The sequence below is a fragment of the Taudactylus pleione genome, unplaced genomic scaffold (genome assembly GCF_031769625.1).
Source record: "Taudactylus pleione unplaced genomic scaffold, aTauple2 ptg000066l, whole genome shotgun sequence".
NCBI lineage: Eukaryota > Metazoa > Chordata > Amphibia > Anura > Myobatrachidae > Taudactylus > Taudactylus pleione.
In genome coordinates this window covers 30,495,194-30,519,404 of record NW_028284468.1, presented here as the reverse complement: position 1 = coordinate 30,519,404, position 24,211 = coordinate 30,495,194, and positions in this window count along the sequence as shown.

Here is a 24,211-nt window from a genome sequence, read left to right as displayed (position 1 = left end):
TAGGGACCGGAAAGCAAAGTGTAAAAAAATAGTTTTGCATAATTACAATGATTTTTGCAGCATTTCTATTTTACGGACTTTCATTAAAATAATGTTAATACATATTATATTTAAGGCTTTACACTAAAAAAAATTCTAAAGAGTCAGTTAGGCAGATTTTTAACCTAAAAATACAGTTTTCCATTTACCCCTTAACTTAATTAACTTAACTTAATTAATTAAATGTGATGCAAAGAATGTGTATTACACCATAGTAGTCTATGTACTTTATGGGATGTCCGATAAACACACAAACACATACACACACATGCAAAATCAGGATGCTGTAACTGTGCCATTTCCTGGTGTAAATGGTTGCTCTTGTCATGTAGTAGCTTTGTAGAAGTACACCAGTCCAGGACCTTGGTAAAAGTATAAGCAGCTAGTTTAATTAGCAGCACAAAAATAAACAAAATGATTCCCTCTCTCAGTGTGGAAGGACCTTACGTCCCTCTCTCCAAATAGAAGTCTTTAGCACTTACATTTAGTAATTACCAAGTCTCTCAACAAGCCTTTGCCTTGTTCCCAAGGTAGTGTGAGACTGACTACAGAGACTGACACCTTTTATCAGTCTCTAACTTGTGGTCTGGCAATCATGGCTTCTAATGAACTCTGGGCCTGATTCAGACCCGCTCGCGAGTGCTAAGCGCTCGCAAGCGGGTCGATGTTGGCCCAGTGCGCATGCGCACGATGGAGCCGGATTGGGTCGGCCCCGGATTGGGTCGCACGATGGAGCCGGATGGAACCGGATTGGGTCGTCAGTGGGAGTGCTTTTGGCTCTGTTAGAGCCGAAAGCACTCTTGGGCTTGCGGCAACGAGACCCTACCACAAGGGTCTCGTCGCAAGCCCGATGGTCGCAAAGGTCTTGACCATCGTGACCATCTTCCTGGCCACTCGCTATAGCTGTGGGTGGTCCCGCTCTAAAAATTAAGAAGGACGGCCCTGATTCAGAGAGAGCTCTGTGTCAGAGCGTCCGGCTCTGAATCAGGGCCTCTGTTTACAAGACAGAATGCTAAAAACTAGTGGTGAGCGGGTTCGGATTTCTGAAATCCAAACCCCCCCGAGCCCCCCCGATCCGAGGCCGATCCGAGTCAGGCTCGACTTTTCCCGCCTGACTCGGATCTGAAATCGAGGCAAAACGTCATCATCCCGCCTTCCGGGTCTCGCGGGTTTTGGATTCTATATAAGGTACCCGCGTCGGTGCCACTTTCTCACTCGGCTGTGGACTGTGAAGAGGGAGGGTGGGAGTTAAGCCTGGCTGGGCTGTGTAGTGTAGTGTTGTGCTGTCCTTTGCTGTGCTGCTGTTGTGCATAGGGGCTGTGTCTACTCCTCCAAAGTCCATTGGGGCTGGCTGTGTTGTGCTGTGCTGCTATTGTCTATAGGGGCTGTGTCCACTCCTCCATAGTCCATAGGGGCTGGCTGTGTTGTGCTGTGCTGCTGTTGTCCATAGGGGCTGTGTCCACTCCTACAAAGTCCATATGTGCTGGCTGGACTGTGTTGTGCAGTCAGTTGTCCATAGGGGCTGTGTCCACTCCAAAGTCCTGTGCAGTGTCCCAGTCCTAAAAGGGTGCTGTAGTGTTGTCCAGGGGGTGCTCTGTCCATCAAATATTTTTTCTGTGTTTGTGAATTGTGTGCGCAGTAGCCGCATGTGCATCAACAAAGTGGTGCCAAGCGTGCGCCTGTGTCATAAGTAAAGGACCGGCAGGCTTGTCTGTTAAAGGGTGCTGTAACCCCCAAAAGGGCACTCCAAACAAAATAAAAAAATATTTTCTGTGTTTGTGAATTGTGTGCACTGTGGCTGCACGTGCATCAACAAAGGAGCAGCGCCAAGCGTGCGCCTGTGTCATAAGTAAAGGGCCGGCTGGCTTGACCGTTAAAGGGTGCTGTAACCCCCAAAGTGCACTAAAAAACCAAAAAATATATATATTTTTTTGTGTTTGTGAATTGTGTGCGCAGTAGACGAACGAGCATCAACAAAGTAGTGCCAAGCGTGCTCCTGTGTCATAAGTAAAGGGCCAGGCCAGCTGGCTTGTCTGTTAAAGGGTGCTGTAACCCCCAAAGGGCACTCCAAACAAAGTAAAAAAATATTTTCTGTGTTTGTGAATTGTGTGCACTGTGGCTGCACGTGCATCAACAAAGGAGCAGCGCCAAGCGTGCGCCTGTGTCCCATAAGTAAAGGGCCAGCTGGATTGTCCATTAAAGGGTGCTGTAACCCCCAAAGGGCACTCCAAACAAAATAAAAAAATATTTTCTGTGTTTGTGAATTGTGTGCACTGTGGCAGCACGTGCATCAACAAAGGAGCAGCTCCAAGCGTGCACCTGTGTCCCATAGGTAAAGGGCCGGCTGGCTTGACCATTAAAGGGTGCAGTAACCCCCAAAGTACACTCCAAAAAAAATAAAAAAATATGTTTTTTTGTGTTTGTGAATTGTGTGTGCAGTAGCCGCACGTGCATCAACAGAGTAATGACAAGTGTGCGCCTGTGTCATTAGTAAAGGGCCGAATGGCTTGACCGTTAAAGGGTGCTGTAACCCAAAAAGTGCACTCCAAACAAAATAAAAAAATATTTTCTGTGTTTGTGAATTGTGTGCACTGTGGCTGCACGTGCATCAACAAAGGAGCAGCGCCAAGCGTGCGCCTGTGTCCCATAGATAAAAGGCCAGCTGGCTTGACCATTAAAGGGTACTGTAACCCCCAAAGTGCACTCCAAAAAAAATAAAAAAATATATTTTTTGGAGTTTGTGAATTGTGTGCACTGTGGCTGCACATGTATCAACAAAGGAGCAGTTCCAAGCGTGTGCCTGTGTCCCATAAGTAAAGGGCCGGCTGGCTTGACCGTTAAAGGGTGCAGTAACCCCCAAAGTGCACTCCAAAAAATATAAATTTTTTTGTGTTTGTGAATTGTGTGCGCAGTAGCCGCACGTGCATCAACAAAGTAGCGCCAAGCTTGTGCCTGTGTCATAGGTAAAGGGCCAGCTGGCTTGACCAATAAAGGGTGCTGTAACCCCCAAAGTGCACTTCAAACAAAACAAAAAAATTTTTTCTGTGTTTGTGAATTGTGTGCGCTGTGGCTGCACGTGCATCAACAAAGGAGCAGCGCCAAGCGTGCGCCTGTGTCCCATAAGTAAAGAGCCGGCTGGCTCATTTCTTAAAGGGTGGTGTAACCCACAAAGTGCACTAGTCTCCAACAAAAATAAAAAATTATTTTCTGTGTTTGTGTGCGCCTTAGCCGCACGTATATATCAATATAACATAAATGGAGGACCAAACTTTCTCCGATAAAAATAAAATAGGGAAAGATCAAGAACCACTTCCTCCTAGTGCTGAAGCTGCTGCCACTAGTCATGACATAGACGATAACATGCCATCAACATCGTCTGACAAGGCCGATGCCCAATGTCATAGTAGAGGGCACATACAATCCCAAATAACAAAGTTCAGGAAAATGACCTTGAAAAAAATCATTTAAACAATCTGAAGAGAAACGTAAATTTGCCAATATGCCATTTACGACACGGAGTGGCAAGGAACGGCTAAGGTCTTTCCCTATGTTCATGACTAGTGGTTCACATGACAATTTAAGCCCTCCTCCCGCTAAAAAAATCAAATGAGTTAAGCTGGCAAAAGCACAGCGAAGAACTGTGCATTCTAAGAAGATATCACAAATCCCCAAGGAGAGTCCAAGTGTGTTGGCGGTTGCGATGCCTGACCTTCCCAGCACTGGACGGGAAGAGGTGGCTCTTTCCACCATTTGCACGCCCCCTGCAAGTGCTGAAAGGAGTGCCCACAGTCCACTTGCTGATATGCAAATTGAAGATGTCACTGTTGAAGTACAACAGGATGAGGATACTGGTGTAGCTGGCGCTGAGGACGAAGTTGGCGAGGAGGATTCTGATGGTGATGTGGTTTGTTTAAATCAGGCTCCGGGGGAGACAGTTGTTGTCTGTGGGATGAAAAAGCCCATCACGGTCATGCATGGGCAGAAGACCAAACATTCCACCTCTTTGGTCTGGCAATATTTCTATCCAAATCCGGACAACAACTTTCTTGCCATATGTACCATATGTAAAGGTGAAATAAGTAGGGGTAGGGACGTTAACCACCTAGGAACATCCTCCCTTATACGTCACCTGCAGCGCATTCATAAAAAGTTACTGTCAAGTTCAGAAACTTTGGCTAAGACCGTAAGCAGTCCAGGGACACCTAAATCCCGTTGTCCTGTTGTATCCAAGCGCCTGCAAACCACACCATCAACTCCCTCCTCGTCAATATCCTCCTTAGTCAGGATCGGAAGTAGTCCTGCAGGCCATGTCAATGGCATGACTGACTCTCCTATCCGGGATTCCTCAAGAGGATCCTGCATTGCTACGCCTACTGGTGCCGTTGCTGCTGTTGCTGCTGTGGGGAGTCATTCATCATCCCAGAGAGGAAGTAGGAACACCACTACTTTTACTAAACAATTGACCCTCCAACAGTCCTTAGCGAGGAGGATGAAGTACTACAGCAGTCATCCTGAAGGAAAACGTATAACTGAGGCCTTGACTGCTATGTTGGTGTTAGACGTGCGTCCGGTATCCACCATTAGTGCAGTGGGATTTAGACAATTGATGGAGGTAGTGTGTCCCCGGTTCCAAATCCCATCTAGATTCCACTTCACTAGGCAGGCGATACCGAGACTGTACAGAAACGTCAGAAAAAGTGTCCTCAGTGTCCTGAAAAATGCGGTTGTACCCAATGTCCACTTAACCATGGACATGTGGACAAGTGGAACAGGGCAGACTAAGGACTATATGACTGTGACACCCCACTGGGTAGATGTATCACCTTACGCAGCAACAACAACAGCGTCACCGGTAGCCGCATCTCAGAAATGCCAGCTCATTCCAAGGCAGGCTACGCTGTGTATCACAGGTTTCAGTAAGAGGCACACCACCGACAACCTCTTTGAGAAACTGAGGGAAATCATCGCCCAGTGGCATACCCCACTTAGACTCTCCTGGGGATTTGTGATATCTGACAACGCCACCAATATTGTTCGGGCATTACATCTGGGCAAATTCCAGCACATCCCATGTTTTGCTCACACAATAAACTTGGTGGTGCAGAATTTTCTGAAAAGCGACAGGGGCATGCAGGAGACGCTTTGGGTGGTCCGAAAAATTTCTGGCCACTTTCGCCATTCAGCGACTGTGTGCTGAAGACTGGAGCGTCAGCAAAAACTCTTAAACCTGCCCCACCATCACCTGAAGCAAGAGGTTGTGAGGCGGTGGAACTCAACCCTCTATATGCTTCAGAGGATGGAGGAGCAGCAAAAGGCCATTCAAGCCTATACATCCACCTATGACATAGGCAAAGGAGGGTGTATGCACCTGACTCAAGTGCAGTGGAGAATGATTTCCGTGTTGTGCAAGGTTCTCCAGCCCTTCGATCTTGCCACACGTGAAGTCAGTTCAGACACTGCCAGCTTGAGTCAGGTCATTCCCCTCATCAGGCTTTTGCAGAAGCAGCTGGAGAAAGTGAAGGAGGAGCTAAGACAGAGCGATGAGGGACTTGTGGATGAGGGACTTGTAGATGAAGCCCGTCATTCGCTTTGCCAGGATTCCAGGGTGGTCTATCTGTTGAAATCAGACCACTACATTTTGGCCACCGTGCTCAATCCTAGGTTTAAAGCCTATGTGGTGTCTCTCTTTCTGGCCAACACAAGCCTGCAGAGGTGCAAAGACCTGCTGGTGAAAACACTGTCAGCTGAAGTGAAACGTGACATGTCAACAGCTCCTTTTTCATTTTCTCCCGCAACTGGGGCTGCCAGGATAAAACTTAGGTATCCTAAGCAACCCGCTGGCGGTGATGCAGGGCAGGCAGGACCAAGTTTGGACATCTGGTCCAGACTGAAGGACCTGGCAACAATTTCTGACTACTGTCACTGCAAATGATACTGTCACCATTGACAGAATGGTGGAGGATTACATCGGTGACAGCATCCAAGTAGGCATGTCAGACAGTCTGTTCCTGTACTGGCAGGAAAAAGAGGCAATTTGGAGGCCCCTGTACAAACTGGCTCTATTTTACCTGAGTTGCCCCCCCTCCAGTGTGTACTCCGAAAGAGTGTTTAGTACAGCTGGGAACCTTGTCAGCGAAAGGTGTAGGAGGTTGCTTCCACAAAATGTGGAGAAGATGATGTTCATAAAAATGAATTATCAACTCTTCCAGGGAGACCAGCCTCCAGAACATACAGAGGGACCTGTGGTGGTGGATTCCAGCGGGGACGAGTTAATACTCTGTGAGGATGAGGATGTACACAACACTGAAGAGGGTGAGGAATCGGTGGATGAGGAGGATGAGGACGACAGATTGCCTCCGTAGAGTCAGTTTGTGCAGGGACAGATTAATTGCCAGCTTGTTTTGTGGGGGCCCAAACGAACCAATCATTTCAGCAACAGTCATGTGGCAGACCCTGGCGCTGAAATGATAGGTTTGCTAAAGTGTGCATGTCCAGTTTATACAACATAATGGTGGGTGGGTGGGAGAGCCCAAAGACAATTCCATCTTGCACCTCTTTTTTTTCTTTGCATTATGTACTGTTTGGGGCCTAGTTTTTCAAACTGCCATCCTGTCTGCCACTGCAGTGTCACTCCTAGATGGGACACGTGCTTGTGCCGCCCACTCGTATCTCTTAGCATAGTCATCCAGCTACCTCGGTGCAACCTTTTGGACATAAAAACACTATTGTGAGGTGTTCAGAATAGACTGGAAATTAGTGGAAATTAAGGTTATTGAGGTTAATAAAAGCATAGGACCAGAAAAACCCACAAATTCTGTGATTTTATCTGTTTTTATGCTTTTTTTAAAAAAAAATACAGATCCAAAACACAAAACCCAGAACCCAAAACACGGAAGGGTGGCTTTGGCAAAACCAATCCAGATCCAAAACATGAAGAAATATCCAGATCCAAAACCAAAACACAAAACACAAAAAGTGGCCGGTGCACACCCCTACTAAAAACATGGGCCATATATATTTTCTATAAACAAAAAACCTTACGGTTCCACATGTCCCATTAAGGCTTCTTAGACATGATCTGAAATTTCACAAAACCTACTGAATTTGTGCCACTCAAATTAAAAAAAGCAATGAAATTCCGATCATTAAGGCTGACACCTGAATGGACATTTTCCTTGCACAGAGTGAGATTGCTGTTACTCACAAAATGGTGGAGCTGCTAATTCACAGAATTGTGTGCTCATTTGAATACACACCTGCAGTCTAAGCAACTGAGGTCTGAGCAACTATGTGGCACACAGTTGCCACTCAGTGCCCACAATCTTCCCATTAATTTACCACAAACAATTTTACTGACTTCCAACATCCCTCTCACTCCATACATCCTTCTCATTCAGAATACACATTCAGCTCCCTAATTTCTAAAACTATCATACTCTGTCTATTAATGTACATTATCTTAGCCTTTATGCTATTATATCTTCCCCAATCCCTACAGCTGTGTGGTGTCCTAACTGTGCTAGTTCTTTATTCCCTCATCTGCACGAATCTGTCTTTCCCCATCCGCTCCACCCTGTCTTTCTGCATCCGTGCCACTCTGTTTCCTTCCATCTGTACCTCCACCTTACCCCCAGTCACACCACTCTGTCTTCCCCTCATCTGTGCCACTCTTTCTTCCTCCATCTGCATGACTCTACCCCTCAACCATGGCAATCTGATTTTCCCAATCTCTACTGTTGCGTTTTCTCATTGTGCTAGTCTGTATGCACTCATCTATACCAATCTGTCTTTACCTATCTGCGCTCCTCTGTCTTTTCACATCCATGCTACTCTGTACCCTATCCACATTGCTCTGTTCTCCCAAACCATGCCACTCTTTCTCAAATGCTTCTGTACCATTGTTTTCCACCCATCTGCATCACTTTGCCACCCCCCATCCGCACTTCTGTTTTCCACCCATCTGCAGAGCTATGGCTTCTTCCCATCAGTGCTGCTTAATATTTCCCCATTCTCCATGCCTGTATGTCCTCATTAACCCCACTATGTCTCTTCCCCATCCACTCCACTCTTGTCCCATTTGTGCAGCTCTATCTCCTGCTCCGACCTCAGTTGCATAGACTGCATGTGTGTATTTCAATGAGCACACAATTCTGTCAATTGGCAGCTCCACCAATTTGTGAGTGACAGCAATCTCACTCTGTGAGAGTTCTGAATCTGCAGTCAACCACAGAGTATGATGGCATACCATATCTGTATTGTGCAAGGAACACGTCCATTAAGGCATCTGTATTAATAATCAGAATGTCATTGTTTTTTTTAGTTTGAGTGGTACAAATTCAGTAGGTTTTGTGAAATTTCAATTTATGTCTAAGAAGCCTTAATGGGACATGTGAAACCGTAAGGGTTTTTGTCTATGGAACACATATTATATATACATACATTTATATAACATGTTTTACATATGCTAATTTTAAAAAAATTCTGAGGACCGGAGATATGGGGGAGAGTATGGTGTGAATGTGTTGGGAGGGCCTCAGCTCTAAATACTATTGGTTCCTAATTAAAACCTCTATGCAATCCTGCCTATAACCTCTAAACCCTTGATAACGCTAAATAGCATTATCAATAGTCGCACACAGAAATAAACACTTTCAGACTTTGATTGTGGTTTCAAAGCACAAAAATATAAAAACAGATAGTTATGTGCTGTGATCTAAATACAATTAGCGCAAATAAATCATACAGACCCAAGGCACAGTCGTTACATACACCAGCGCACCGGTCCCAGTTACAGTCATCAATCCAGAAGCCTGCGGTCATCCAAGAAGAAGAATGGCTCCTAACTGGGGTCGGGACAAGGCTATATACCTTACAGTTCATGATAACAACAATGTAGATAGACAAACATAATTCCATTGGTTCTTGCTCATGGGTGATCTTCTTATTGGGCAGTTCTAGGGGTATGTCCAATCTTCTCAAGATTGCATTGTCTTTCTTTAATTGATTTAAATTAACCACAGGCTCAGCATACAGAGTTTTATATTTCAACCAATAATTCACTATGGTCCATAACTCCCGAACGCATGATCCGATTCTCTTGCCAATATAACTGGATATCGGCAAATAAACAGCGGATCAGAATGGCGCCAAACATGGTCTGCTTATCATGTACTAAACCATAGATATCATATAACATTTATTTCATAACATTAATAACACTGAATAAACCTTGAATATTAACCTACAATACTGCAGAACCTTTTAATGTAATTGTGTGTATATTTATGATTATATGTAAGTATGTGTTGTGTGTCTGTTTATATCTGAAATATATATATGCACGCATTGTGAGTACACATGCGATTGTCTATATGCATGCATGTATTTATCATGAATTAATATATATATAATATATATATATATATATATATACACACATCTCTCTATGCATTACTTGGTCTTGATATTACTGGGCTACAACAATGACAGGCAATGTGTTTACACATGTGATCAAAAAGAGGCTTGATGAGATCACACAGGTAAGGCTAATTTGTTTAAGCCTCAGACTTAAATACAATGGTTTATTTAGCTTAACCCCATCAGATACCATGCCTAAAATGGCTAACGATAGCTTAAATGCCTAACAATTGTTTTCAAATTCACTCTGTCTGAGTATATCAGTGTTTTTGTGTATTCTTCAATTTTCATAGGCATACTGTTCTGTGTGCAGAGCAAACGATCACCATACCTTTGTGTATTCTTAATTATTTGTTACAGACATATCTACCAAACCTGTCTTGTCATCACTGAATATTTATTGTAAGGATTATTTTAGTTGTAGCTTAAAATGGCAATTTGCAACCAGTCGCAAAATGGCGTCTTGCATATCTTGGTTTTTAAACAGATTCTGTCTCAGCCAATTATTCGGCTTCGACAATACCTACAGTATTCCGCCATGGGTGAATATCATTCTCAGAGTGCTGTTTTTTCTGGTTCCATTGATTGGTGTGTTCTTTGTTTGTTTTTCTTTAGTATGGTATCTGTTGTAATAATTGTAACCTAATGTTGATAGTTTTTCTATTTATGGTATACTGAATGCTTTTTAGCAGATTGATCTGTCTGTATTATCTATTAATCTTGTATGTGATCCCTGCCCTTTGTTTACATTGTGTTTTTTTGGCTCTCTATTTCCTTATTGATTTTCTCAATTGTTGTTTTGTCTTTCTTTTCTAGTAATTTCATCAACGTCCTTGAAAATTTTAGCCTTTTTTTGGTGTTTACATAACGAATTAACAGTGTACTGTCACCTCTTAAGTATACCTATGTGATATTTCAAGGACATATTTTCTAAATTGTGTGCAGACTTTGTAAAATAAAAACTACCAAATATATGAAGTATACAGACTGCGTAGTATAGACATCAATGTGTGTAAGTTTATCAATGGCAGTTTATATTATGCACAGTTGCGCAATAGTGAATTTATTTAAGAGACAATAACATTTTTATTTTCATACAATCAGGAATAATGAACATGAAATGGGGTATATGTTAGTTTTTTATAAGACTATGGTCATATTGTGGTGGTTGCTGTACTGTGAATGGCTTGATTTTGTGAATTCTATTTCTATAGGTGTTGTTGTTTTTTCTTCAGGCACTAATTGACCTGGCTCAGAAAAGAGGCCAATAGGGGGCAAATTACTCTATAGAGGTGCACTCAATATATACAGAAATGTATATAAAAAATAATTTTTATTAGTCTGTATTACAAACAATAACATGCCAGACATAAACCAACACATTTCAAAAAAACTAAGGATATAGGGCCTGATTCAGAGTTGGGAATAGAGAGAGAGATCTCTCTCAACTGATCATCTTGGTGAAACCATGTTGCACTGTAGGTGGGGAAGATTTAAAATGTGCAGAGAGATTTAGATTTGGGAGGGAGGTGTCCAAACTGACATCTAAATTGTAGAGTAATAACAAAGCTGTGCAGTATTTGTTGGCTACATGTAAAAACAGCCAGTATTTACCTACATGCAAAAAAAAATATGCATTTACACCCATTTGATTTGCAACATGGTTTGTCCAGGTACACAGTTAAGTGCTATCTCTCTCTCTATTCCCAACTCTAAATCAGGCCCATAGTACTGATATGAGGAATAATAATCCTAGCTTGTTAAAAGAAATATATGGTGTATAAATTGCTAATCTGGGGAAAAATATGGCAGAGAAATAGTGAAATAAGAGTAAAGCACTCAGAATAAAATATGGCACTATTGAAAAATTTTTGTACTGGTTACACTAGATATTCTCCAAATAAGCACAATTCATGTTAGCTCCAGCCCTATGAATTATATGATTTATATTATGGCTTTTGTAAATTGAATGAATTGTTTTAATATAGGAATATTTTTTATATAAATAAATTTGTATATATATTCTGGACATGTAGATAAGCTTTTGATATACCAAACAGTAAGGAAATATAACAGTTTGCATGTAATGATAAGTGTAAATCACAGTGAGAGTTTTTAGAAGTGGAGATGTTGCCCATAGCAACCAATGTGTCACCACTAACAAATTCCATCTTGATTTAATTTAACCAGAATAACAGTTCCTCACCTGTACTGGGACATTAAAAAGGTTATTATTGGCCTAGAAAATACCATTGTACCAATTATTCACTTAAATTCAGATATCTGAACAAGTGGTACTGGTCAAACTAAAGATTACATGATTGACAATCCACTGGATGGGTGTATCACCTTCAGCAGCAACATCCAACACACAATGCCAGTGCATTCGCAGACAGGCTACTCTCTTTATCACAGCTTCACTAAGAGGCATGCTGGTGTCAATCAGTTGAAAAAATTTGATACCAAAATGGCTTACCCACTAGGATTCTTATCAGGATTTTTAATTTCTGATAATACAATTAACAATGTATGAGCATTACAACTGGGTGAATTTGAATGCTTGGCATATTTTTACTAACACAATTTTGGTGGTTCAGATTTTCTTAAAAAATTACAGTTGCATGCAGGACATGCTGACTGTGGCCCATGCCACCAACTGAAGCAATAGGTAGTAACCAGGTGATATTCCAGTGCTTTAGTGATTGGAGGAATAACAACAAGCCATCAAAATATACACAACAAGCCACAACATGGGAGCTGGGACAGGGGTGGAGTGTACCTAAATCCAGCACAGTGGATAGTACTCTCTGCTTTATGCAAGCTACTGAAACCATTTGAAATTTTAATCAATGAAGTGAGTTTAGACACTGCCAGCCTAAGTCAGGTCTTACCCTTCATTAAATTACTGGAAAAGCAGTTAGAGAAGATGAAGGATTAGATATAGTGAAATTATTCTACTAAGTATGTTGGACTTGTAGATCAGGTTCTTTATTCACTTCAGTGTTTGCAACATTTTGAAATTGGATCATTACATTTTGGCAACCATGTTTGATCATAGGTTTAAGTTATATTTACTGTCTTTCTTTCCAACTGACATAGATCATTAGAGATAGAAAGAGCTCTTAGTGAGCAAACTGTAAGTTCAAGTAGCACATGATGATGTCTCCTACTTGAGTTTCACCTGTAAATACTGCTGCCAGGAGAAAAACTGACTTTTCCAAGAGAGACACTGTTGTGTACTCGGAAGAGTGTTTTGCACAGCCAGGAGTACAAATTCTATTAGAAATATCTTTGCCGCTAGTTACAACATAGTACGAAGACTTCTGTAACAGTGGATGCCAGTGGGGATGAGCTAATATTGCAATAATCGTTATGTGGTGATGATGATGTTAACACTGATGAGGGTGAGGAGGATGAGAATGATAATTACATCTTTCAACTGTGATGATGATTGGTAGCTTGGTTTGAGGAGCCCAAACAAACCAAACACTTCAGCCTCAGACGTGGCAGTCTTAGGCTGAAGTGCTGGATTTGTTAAACTGTGCATGCCCTTTTTAATATACAACATAAGTGTGGGTGTGAGGGCCCAAGGATAATTCCATCATGCACCACTTATTTTTATGGGCTTTGCCAAGACTGTGTGTGTTTGACAGGCAGTGTATATTACTGTACTTTACTGGGTCATTCATGTTCTTTTTATCTTGCAAGGCCATCTATCATTAGCTTATCATCCAGATGTATAGGTCCCATTTCCTGCAGCCTCTCCACAAATACAGATTATTATTATTACATTTCATTTACAATGCGCCACAAGTGGTCCGCAGTGCCGTACATATGGCAGCAGTAGGACAGTACATGGTACACAGAGAATTACATTACAATACAGTGTCTGAAAAATAAACAGAGCACAAGTAACAATTACCACCAAAATTCTCAGTACACAATACAGCTGGGAAGATGAAGGCTGTCATAGAAGTGCTAGAGAAGGGGGCTGTGAGAACAATAGGGAGGAGGACCATTCTTCTAGAATCTTATAATCCAGGGACTATGAAATAATTTGATCATAATTATTAGTTAATTATCAATTTCAACTAGGCTATTACTCTGCCTTGAATCCTGAGGCCTGTGATTTGGTTTCCGTTTGCACTTTAAAATTCTCATTTGGGATTTTGGATGTTTATTTTTTAATAGTTTGTTCCATGTACAGTATAATATTTATTTTTCTTTATAGTTATATTAGTGCTGTAATTAATCAATCAATCAAACAAGCAAGCAATCCTTTACCTGGCTTCCATTAAATACTCTACCTTCATTTACCTGTGCTGGCCTTGGGTCTCTGTCCCTGATTCAGACCCACTCGCAAGCGGCTGTCTGCTCGCAAGTGGGTCGATGGTCTGCACTGAGCATGCGCATGACGGAGGGAGCTCCGTCGTGCGCATGCGCCAGACGCGACGAGTGAAGGAAAGTTCTTCGCTCGTTGTGTCTGATCAAAGGGGGCGTGCTGTCAATGTTGATTGACAGCACGCCCCCTTTGGTGGGCGTTTCGGGGGCGTGCCTCCCTGACAGGGGCGTTCCCAAGGGAACGCCTACCGTCAGAAGCCGGCCCACTGACATCACTAGTGATGTCAGTGGGAGTGATTTTGGCTCTAATAGAGCCAAAATCACTCCGGGCCTTGCGGTTGAAAACCTCAACCGCAGGCTCCGGCTCGCAGTTTCGATGGTCGCAAAGGTCACGACCATCGAGGCCATCAAACTGCACACTCGTATAGGCTGTGGGTGGTGACCCACAGCTATACGAGCATCCAGGAGGACGCTCCATTTTTATGGAGGGCGGCCCTCATTCAGAGCGTGCACTCTGCTCAGAGCGTACGGCTCTGAATGAGGGCCTCTGATCTATGTCTTGATTTATTAAAACATTCTATAGTATTGTATAGTTTATATTAAACTGACATCCTGTCTGCCACTGCAGTGCCACTATGTTTCATAGATATGCTATATTCTTTTTTAAACTGCCATGTGTTTGTGCTAATGCTCTGTCATTTACTTTAGCCAGCCAGCTCACTGCAGTCTTTGGCCAATATGGGTGAAAACAATATTGTGAGCTGTGAGGAGGTCAAAATTGACTGTAAATGACTGGAAATTAAAGTTATCGATTTTAGTACTACTTGAGGAACAAAAACTGGCCCAAATTACATGATTTTTAACTGTTTTTATAAATGTTTAAGAAATCCAAAAGAAACACATAACCAAAACACTTGCATTTGGTTTTGCCAAAAACAAAAGCTTTGAGGTTGGTTTTTCCAAAACCAAAACCATAAAACGCACATTTCTACTTTTTTCTCCATTTTGGGTACATTATTTTTGAAAATTCAGTCTTCTGGCAAAAAAATGATATAAAATGTGTGGGTTCTGCATACGAAAATGGGAAATAATGATGTTGGATTATGACCAGTCAAAAAAAATAGGTACTGCAAAGAGATGAGAAAACCATTGGTGGCAAAGGGGTTAAAATCACTAAAATAATCTACTTTTCTACATTTGTTTTTTTAATTCATGTGTTTTTTAATCATATTTCTTATACCCTGTGTATTTTCTTTTACACATTTATGCTAATAGACATAGTCTTTAAATATTTAATACCAGAAGCCAAATATTTTATACTTAATTTTTAACATATACCTTTGATTTTAATGGCAATACACTGTGTATATTAATATATATTTTGCCCATTATTTCAAACCTGATTCCATTTGCGTCACATGTTCTGAAACTTCCTATGGATCACAGACCTCTAGTATAAAGCCTGTTACTAACTGTGTCTCAGTGTCTGTGCAACGTTGCTTTCAGGTCTTTTCTTGGACTCCTGCCAGATCCCTGCTGTGCCTGTGGATTGTTGTGGAATTTGTTGTATACCAGATGAACTTCTGATGTCAGTCACCCACTGCACTACAGGGCCCAGCATTCCTATTGCCTAAGTATTGATGATTGCTCCACCACTGCAGTTTCACCATTTTGCTGCACTATTTACTTTGCCTGTTGTCTTTCCGTTCCTGTGGATATTGAACTAATCCTTGTTACAGTTGTCAACTGCACTATTACAGTGTCATCTCTACATCACGGGGCTCAACCCCACTCCAAACCCTAGCCACACTACAGGGCCCAGCCCTGCTACAATCTTCTCTGCATCACGGGGCACAACCATGCTACAATCTTCTCCACATCATGGGGCTCAACCCCGCTACAATCTTTCTCCGCATCATGAGGCTCAACCCCACCACAATCTTCTCCGCATCCCAGGGCTCAACCACGCCACAATCTTCTCTGCATCAAGGGACTCAACTTCACTACAATCTTCTCCGCGTCACGGGGCTCAACCCCACTACAATCTTCTCTGCATCATGGGGCTCAACCCTGCTATAATCTTCTCCGCATCATGGGGCTCAACCCCACTACAATCTTCTCTGCATCTCAGGGCTCAACCCTGCTACAATCCTCTCTGCATCACGGGGCTCAACCCTGTCCTGGAATCTGATCATTTTACAGGGCTTAACCCTGCTCCGACTTCACTACTCCACAAGGCTCAAGTTTGCTTCATCTCTCACTACACCTCAGGGCTTGGTCCTGTCCCAGAACTATATTATTCTGCAGGGCCTGTTCTGCTCTGGATTTCCATTACTACAGGGTTCTACCCTTGCAAAGGTCCTTAATGTCATCCTGAGGTGTTAGCCTCATTCTGGACTCGAGGTTCCCTACCACTTTAGTTCCTATATGCTAAAGACTGTTTATATATTTGGGGATTCGCTCCTATACATATTATTGCATATGTGAACCTCTGTGCTGTTTGAGACTTTATTTGAGACTTTGCTGTTTATAATTCTTATGTGAATAAATTCTATTTTACTTTTATCCTGTGCTACTGAGTTTCATGGAAAGGTCATTCCTAAGACCACCCAGTTTATTGTGCCTAAATAGGCCTGCCTCCCTCCAGGAGTCTCAAGTGTCAGCAGCTGTGACACTCAAGACCCGACAGTGGGATCACAAGGTTTTGCCTCTATTAGAGATCTGAGCTGTGGCAGACAAGGAGATCCGAGCTGTGTCTCGGTTCCCCTTGGATTCCTGAAATTTGAGTGGGTCCGGTTCCGGAGAACCAGACTTGCTCATCTCTATTTATTAATACCATATAATAATACACTATCCAATGCATATTGACACCAATATGTTCATATATGTCCAGGGCAGTTCTGGATTCTTCTGCTACTCCCCCAGACTCCCGGACTTGCTCAAATGCTTTGGAATGAAGCCCACATCTTATATAAAACATTCAGCGCAGGCAGGATGGCCCCACTGCCACATTTAATGTCTTACTGTGATTGCTAGTCCTGTGTATGCTGGAATGAAGACACACAATACACTTGGAATTACAGTTAATTTTTAATTATCAATCACTTTTGCTGGGTTGGGTATGGGATGCCGGCTGTCAAGATCCCAGTAGTCAAAATCCCGATGCTGGCATCTCGACAGGGTTAGAATACAGACTCCTGTTGGTCAGTATCCTAACCCTAGTCCTAACCATCCTTTTCTGGTGCCTAAACCTTACCTCCCCCGTAGTGCCTAAATCTAATGACCCCGAACCCTAAACCTACCCCTCCCCCCTTAGTGCCTAGCCCTAACCCTCCCCCTAGTGCCTAACCCTAACCCCTAACCCTCACGCTAACCCCGCTACTTACCTTTCTGGCACCAGTATTCTAAGCACTGGCATCCCATACGCTGTGATAGTGACCACATCCCATTTTTGCTAATGTCCTGCCATGCTCCATAACCTACTCTATTACCCTAATGTGATTTGTTTTGTTTTACTAAAAATATCTGACCTTTAATAACTAAAGTTTATCTTGTTGACAGACAATGGAGGAGTTTTTTTTTCAAATATTGTTTTGTGCTACAGTACATCCAAATATGTCCTTCTTCCAATATATTAGTTCTAGGCAAAAAAAACTGTATTGACCTTTTTTGCATCTTCTTTATTATGATTAATGAGAAAAGTAAATGTAATAGGACAGAGTCATGTATAATTCAATTTTTTTTAATTCTGCTCATACCATACAAAACTAAGTATAAACTGAAAAAAAGGTCAATATTTTGCCCCACAACATAAAACCATATATTGTGCATAAAAGCATAAACTTCCAAAGTTTATAATATACATTTTCATTTCTAAAAGATTATATAATCAATTGTAGCAGGCAATGTTATTTACTGATTATTTTAATTAGCAATTTCTAAACTTCGGTGTCAACCATAGATACATTTTAACAGCCACTAAAACACAAATGAAAAGGTCAAAAAGTAGAACTAATTTGAAACTGAATCATCATTGTCTTGAATCATTAGGTAGGCCAGAGCTATTGAGCTACAGTAAATGTACTCCCGAGATTAAGAATCTGATAAGGTCTAGTAAATGTCATATTGTACAAGATTGTGTCATGTCTATTCTTAGCAAAGCAAAAAGGAATCCTTTAGGGAAAAAAATGTTGTGAATGTTGAGAGTTTTAATATACTGTAAATATACCTTTTACGGAAACTTTTCACAACATGCATAGTCTTATAGTCTTTTTAAGAGATGTATGATTGAAACTGTTTGGTCTTAAATAATAATAATAATAATAATAATAATAATAATAATAATAATAATAATAATAATAATTTGAAATTCTATGGACTAATTTGCAGTTTTCTTAACATTTTATTTATTCAATTCTCGCTATCAATGGCTGGGTCAAACAACAGACAGTTGAAAATTATAGCAGTCTGCAACATCAGCTATCAGTAGGAGAGCAAGTCTCAGCAGTAATGTTACAAGCTCCTGTGTTGTTCATACCAATGCTGAGCTTTTTCAAACCATCAACTGCAGTGCTGCTGCTATTAATTTTCCTCCTGCTGACTTTGACTCTGACATATGAGAGTTACCTGTCATAACCAAAGATAGGTCCCTTGCTGCTTTAGAAGCAGAAGCAGCTGTTGCTCCAGATTTTGAATCATTGACATAAAAAGGAGAGAATTTAAAGTAAAAGCTTTATGGAACTGCCCACGTTAATGGTTTGTTAATATTAATAATGGCAAACTAGTAACTAACTTCATCACTGTGGCTTGCACTTTTAATGCTGTTTTGTATTTGTATTTTGTAATACTGTTTTGTGAAAAGACCAAACAAAACATTATTTTGCAGTGACAGAAGAATATTAATGTTAAAAATAGAAGGCGTGAGAATACTTAGGGAACCAAAGCAAATTGTACACAGTCTAAATAATTAATTTTGCTCAGTTTTTACTCTTAATAATTGAAATAGGTCACCTGCACTGGAAGGAAAACAATTTATTTTATTTATTAACAGTTTCTTATATAGTGCAGCATATTCAGTTGCACTTTACAATTGGAACAACATTAACAGAACAAAACTGGGTAGTAACAGACTGACATAATGGTAAGAGGGCCCTGCTCGCAAGCTTACAATGTATATTAATGTATTGTTAATAAAAGATTATTGAAGAAAGTGATGCTAGAACTCATGAACCTAACAGTAAACAACACAAGTTTGAGCCAATGGTAATAGGGTATTAACAGGGCTGGTGCTAGACTTCTAGGCACCTTAGGCAAAACTTCTGCATGCACTTCCACCACCCCCCTTGTACTCATTTAGCTCCTCAGGTGAAAATTACTTTGGTCAGGTGGAGTGGCGGATAAGTTTTGTGTTTTTATATATATATATATATATATATATATATAAATATATATCATAGTTGCTTACCTTTGCTGTCTCTTTCCCGGAGAAGCCCTGGGAGGAGAGGCAGTTGGGTGGTGATGGGGGTGGGGCCTGACAAATGGCATCATTAAGCCCTTCCCCCTCGTGGTAAAATGCCTGCAATTGGCTTAACTTTAAATATTGGCAGAGCCAAATGACGTGAAATGCATCATTAAGCCCCGCTCCCTGCACTGACACAGGCGATCACTACGGAAATTCTCCTAATTCTGTCCACTTCACTAGGAAGTGGGAAGAATGCAGGAGAAATGCCTACCCTTCCAGGGGGTTACCCGAAAAATTGGGAGCCTCCCGCAAAAACTGGGAGGGTATGAATATATATATATATATATATATATATATAAAACACAAGACTTAACCGCCACTCCACTTGTGCAAATTCAGTTTAGCCTGAGGGACTAAATGAGTACAACGAGGGAGGTGCAGGCAGAAGTATGTGTATATACACACACATATACAAAAAAAAAATATATATATATTTATAGATCAATGCGCTGCACTCACATGTCAGAGTGATATACTTCCAGGTGCTCCAATAGAGACAACAAGGTCCAAAATGTAAGTTTGACATAGAATGGGCACTCACCAAATAGTAGAAAAAATCCAACTTTAATGATTACATACCACGAGTCGACGTTTCGGTCCTGCACGGACCTTTGTCAAGACAAACAGACTGCCACAAAGCTACCCACCACAGAAGCCCATAAACCAATAATCCTCCAACCACCTAAATAGCCACTGTAATCAGACAGGCTCCACCCCACACACAAAACCAGGAAATGGAAGCAATATAACATACATTTCAACTACATTAACGATGTTGCTGTTACTCACAGAATAAAGTAAGGTACATGTCCCCCTCATATATGTATCACCAGCGGCTCTCCAGCATGTGGTATCATACAAACCTGTTGCATAAAGCAACAAAAGCAGCGCCGCTAACCAGAAGTGCCGTGCGTTCCACCCACTGGAACGCACCCACAAACGGGAAGTGACACATACAACCAAGTCCAGTTGCTAAGCAGCGCTCAATACAAAGGCTGTCCGCACTGTCTTGTGAGATATATCCAACCATCGGGCATAGTGTTATATCATAATAGAACCAACACTAATCGGAGTGCCATATAGTAAATAAGGTGACAAAATACTAATACAAGTTCATGTAATAGAGCGCAGCCACACATAGGTGATGGAGGATATGAACACACCCACTTATACAATCTATCATTAAAAATATGAGACATATAAAACATGACATTAATGAAAAATACACATAACAAAGCTTATGCACAAATAATAATAAACAATGTGTGTCAGCGTGTTGAGCGTATATGCAAATTGATCTAAAAAGTCATCCACATATCAAAAAAATATCAACAGACATGTGAATATATATGCATATGACCACTTCACCGCAAAAAGATATTATAGGGTTGGTACTCATTCAATCCCCTTGGTGCCACAGTGTCCAGTTTGTATATCCATCTGGCCTCAGTTTTTTTCAAGAGCAACTCCCTATCACCTCCACTGGTTAACTGCGGTACATGATCAATTGGCATGCATTTTAATGCTGCCGCAGAGTGTCCAAGTGCCACAAAATGTTTAGCCACAGGCTTATCAGAGTTCATTGTTTGCAAGGCAGCCCGAATTGTCGATCTATGGTTAGCCATGAGGTCCCTAAAGGGTTGTGTGGTCATCCCCACATAATAGAGGCTGCACGGACATATCAAAATATAGATGACAAAATCAAGAGTAGAATGTAACCGATGGCGTATAGATATACTACTCCCACTATGTGCTGCGCTCTATTACATGAACTTGTATTAGTATTTTGTCACCATATTTACTATATGGCACTCCGATTAGTGTTGGTTCTATTATGATATAACACTATGCCCATTGGTTGGATATGTCTCACAAGTATTGTATTGAGTGCTGCTTAGCAACTGGACTTCCCGTTTGTGGGTGCGTTCCAGCGGGTGAAACGCACGGCACTTCTAGTTAGCGGCACTGTTTTTCTGGATTTATGCAACAGGTTTGTATGATACCACATGCTGGAGAGCCGCTGGTGATACATATATGAGGGGGACATGTACCTTACTTTATTCTGTGAGTAACAGCAATATCGTTAATGTAGTTGAAATGTATGTTATATTGCTTCCATTTCCTGGTTTTGTGTTGGGGGTGGAGCTTGTCTGATTAGAGTGGCTATTTAGGTGGTTGGAGGATTATTGGATTATGGGCTTCTGTGGTGGGTAGCTTTGTGGCTGTCTGTTTGTCTTGACAAAGGTCTGTGCGGGACCGAAACGTCGACTCGTTGTATGTGATAATTAAAATTAGGTTTTTCCTACAGTATCAGGGGTGTAACTAGAACTTATTGGACCCAAAGCAACATTTTTAAGGGCCCCCCCTAACTTATGTATTACACAATGCCCACAGTAGTAGTTCCCCTAAAACACTAAATGCCCACTGTGTTGGTGCCACTTCTGCAATGCCCACTGTAGTAATAATGTCCACTGTAGTAATGCCCCTGGTAACAATACCCCCTGGTAATAATGTCACTAAAAGTAATGCCCCATGTAGTAGTGCCCCCAGTAGTAAGGGCTCCTGTAGTGCCCTAAGTTGTAGTGCTCCCAATATTGCCCCCAGTAGTAAGGCCACTGTAGTGCCCCCATATGATGCCCCCAGTAGTAAGGCCACTTTCGTGCCCCCATATGATGCCCCCAGTAGTAAGGCCGTTGAAGTGCCCCCATATGATGTTCCTAGTAGTAATGCTTTTTTAAGTGCCCCCAGTAGTAATGCCCCTTGAAGTGCCCACAGTTGTAGTGCTCCCAATAGTGCCCCCAGTAGTAAGGCCCCTGTAGTGCCCCCATATGATGCCCCCAGTAGGATGGCTGCCGTAGTGCCCCCATATGATGCGGCGATGCCCCCAGTAATAAGGCCCCTGTAATGACCCTGGTAGTGCTCCCAGTAGTAAGCCCCCCTGCACACACACATACACACAAAAAAAAAATACTTACCTTAAACCTCACTCCAGTACCTGCTGCCTTCTGTCCCGGGCACCTGCTCCTCATGACGTCACTCCCATAGTGCTCTGTGGGAGCCAGAGCTCAGGAGTGCGCTCCTTCCTCCAGCTGTCACTGGTGCCGGGGGGAGAGCGGAGAGAGAAGTAGCCAGGTGTCTGCTGGTAACACAATCTCAGCAGGCACCAAGCAAATAGGGGGTGCGATCGCTGGGCCAGATAGCAACCGGGCGGACTGAGAAGTGCCCTCTAGCGGTCGGCGCCTCTAGGTAGCTGCCTTAGCTTGCCTAGTGGAAGCACCGGTCCTGAGTATTAAAGCTAATTACTGTAAGGCTTTATTTATGAAACAGCAGTTTTTTTTACAGCACAATTTTTTTACAGTACAATTCAGACTGTATATTGCCTTTAAAAATAAGTTGCTTCCTTAAAATCAGCTGCAAAACAACCTATTGATAAAAAACCCATAAAGTTTAATTTGCATTACCATAAAGCACATTTTGTGCTGCTTTTATTCAGGATTGTGTAAAAAAAACAAATGTAGTTATGTAACTGTCTACCAGATGTTCAAAGCTTCATTAGGTAGTATCCTTTATGGTCACTGACTCGCCATACATTACAAAATAAGAGATATTAACAATGTAGGTAAAGTAAGTTGCTATGCTAAATACAACCAGATACCCTAAGCTTGAGTGCTACCTAAAGCGTTATGAAAGGCACTACTGTTACTAAACAAGTTCTATACATGCACAGTAACACCTGATGAGGAACTGCACATTTAAAAATCAAAACACCACATGTGATATGGCAGATACAATAATAATATCAGGACATGATATATATAAAAATTACAAAAAATATGTATTTAATAGGGGTGAGCGGGTTCGGATTTCTGAAATCCGAACCCCCCCGAACCCCCCGATCCGAGGCCGATCCGAGTCAGGCTCGACTTTTCCCGCCTGACTCGGATCTGAAATCGAGGCAAAACGTCATCATCCCGCCTTCCGAGTCTCGCGGGTTTTGGATCCTATATAAGGTACCCGCGTCGGCGCCATTTTCTCACTCGGCTGTGGACAGTGAAGAGGGAGGGTGGGAGTTAGGGCTGGCTGGGCTGTGTAGTGTAGTGTAGTGTAGTGCTGCTGTTGTCCACTACTTCAAAGTCCATAGGGGCTGGCTGTGTTGTGCTGTGCTGCTGTTGTTAATAGGGGCTGTGTCCACTACTTCAAAGTCCATAGGGGCTGGCTGGACTGTGTTGTGCAGTCAGTTCTCCATAGGGGCTGTGTCCACTCCAAAGTCCTGTGCAGTGTCCCAGTCCTAAAGGGGTGCTGTAGTGTTGTCCAGGGGGTGCTCTGTCCATCAGGGGTGCTCCCCCAAGTGCTAAAAAAATAATATATTTTCTGTGTTTGTGAATTGTGTGCGCAGTAGCTGCACGTGCATCAACAAAGTAGTGCCAAGCGTGCGCCTGTGTCATAAGTAAAGGGCCGGCTGGCTTGACCGTTAAGGGTGCTGTAACCCCCGAAAGTATACTCCAGTCCAAACCAAAAAAAAAATTATTTTCTGTGTTTGTGAATTGTGTGCGCAGTAGCCGCACGTGCATCAACAAAGTAGTGCCAAGCGTGCGCCAGTGTCATAAGTAAAGGGCCGGCTGGCTTGACCGTTAAAGGGTGCTGTAACCCCCAAAGTACACTCCAGTCCAAACCAAAAAAATATATATTTTCTGTGTTTGTGAATTGTGTGCGCAGTAGCCGCACGTGCATCAACAAAGTAGTGCCAAGCTTGCGCCTGTGTCATAAGTAAAGGGCCGGCTGGCTGGACCATTAAAGGGTGCTGTAACCCCCAAAGTACACACCAGTCCAAACCAAAAAAATATATATTTTCTGCGTTTGTGAATTGTGTGCGCAGTAGCCGCACGTGCATCA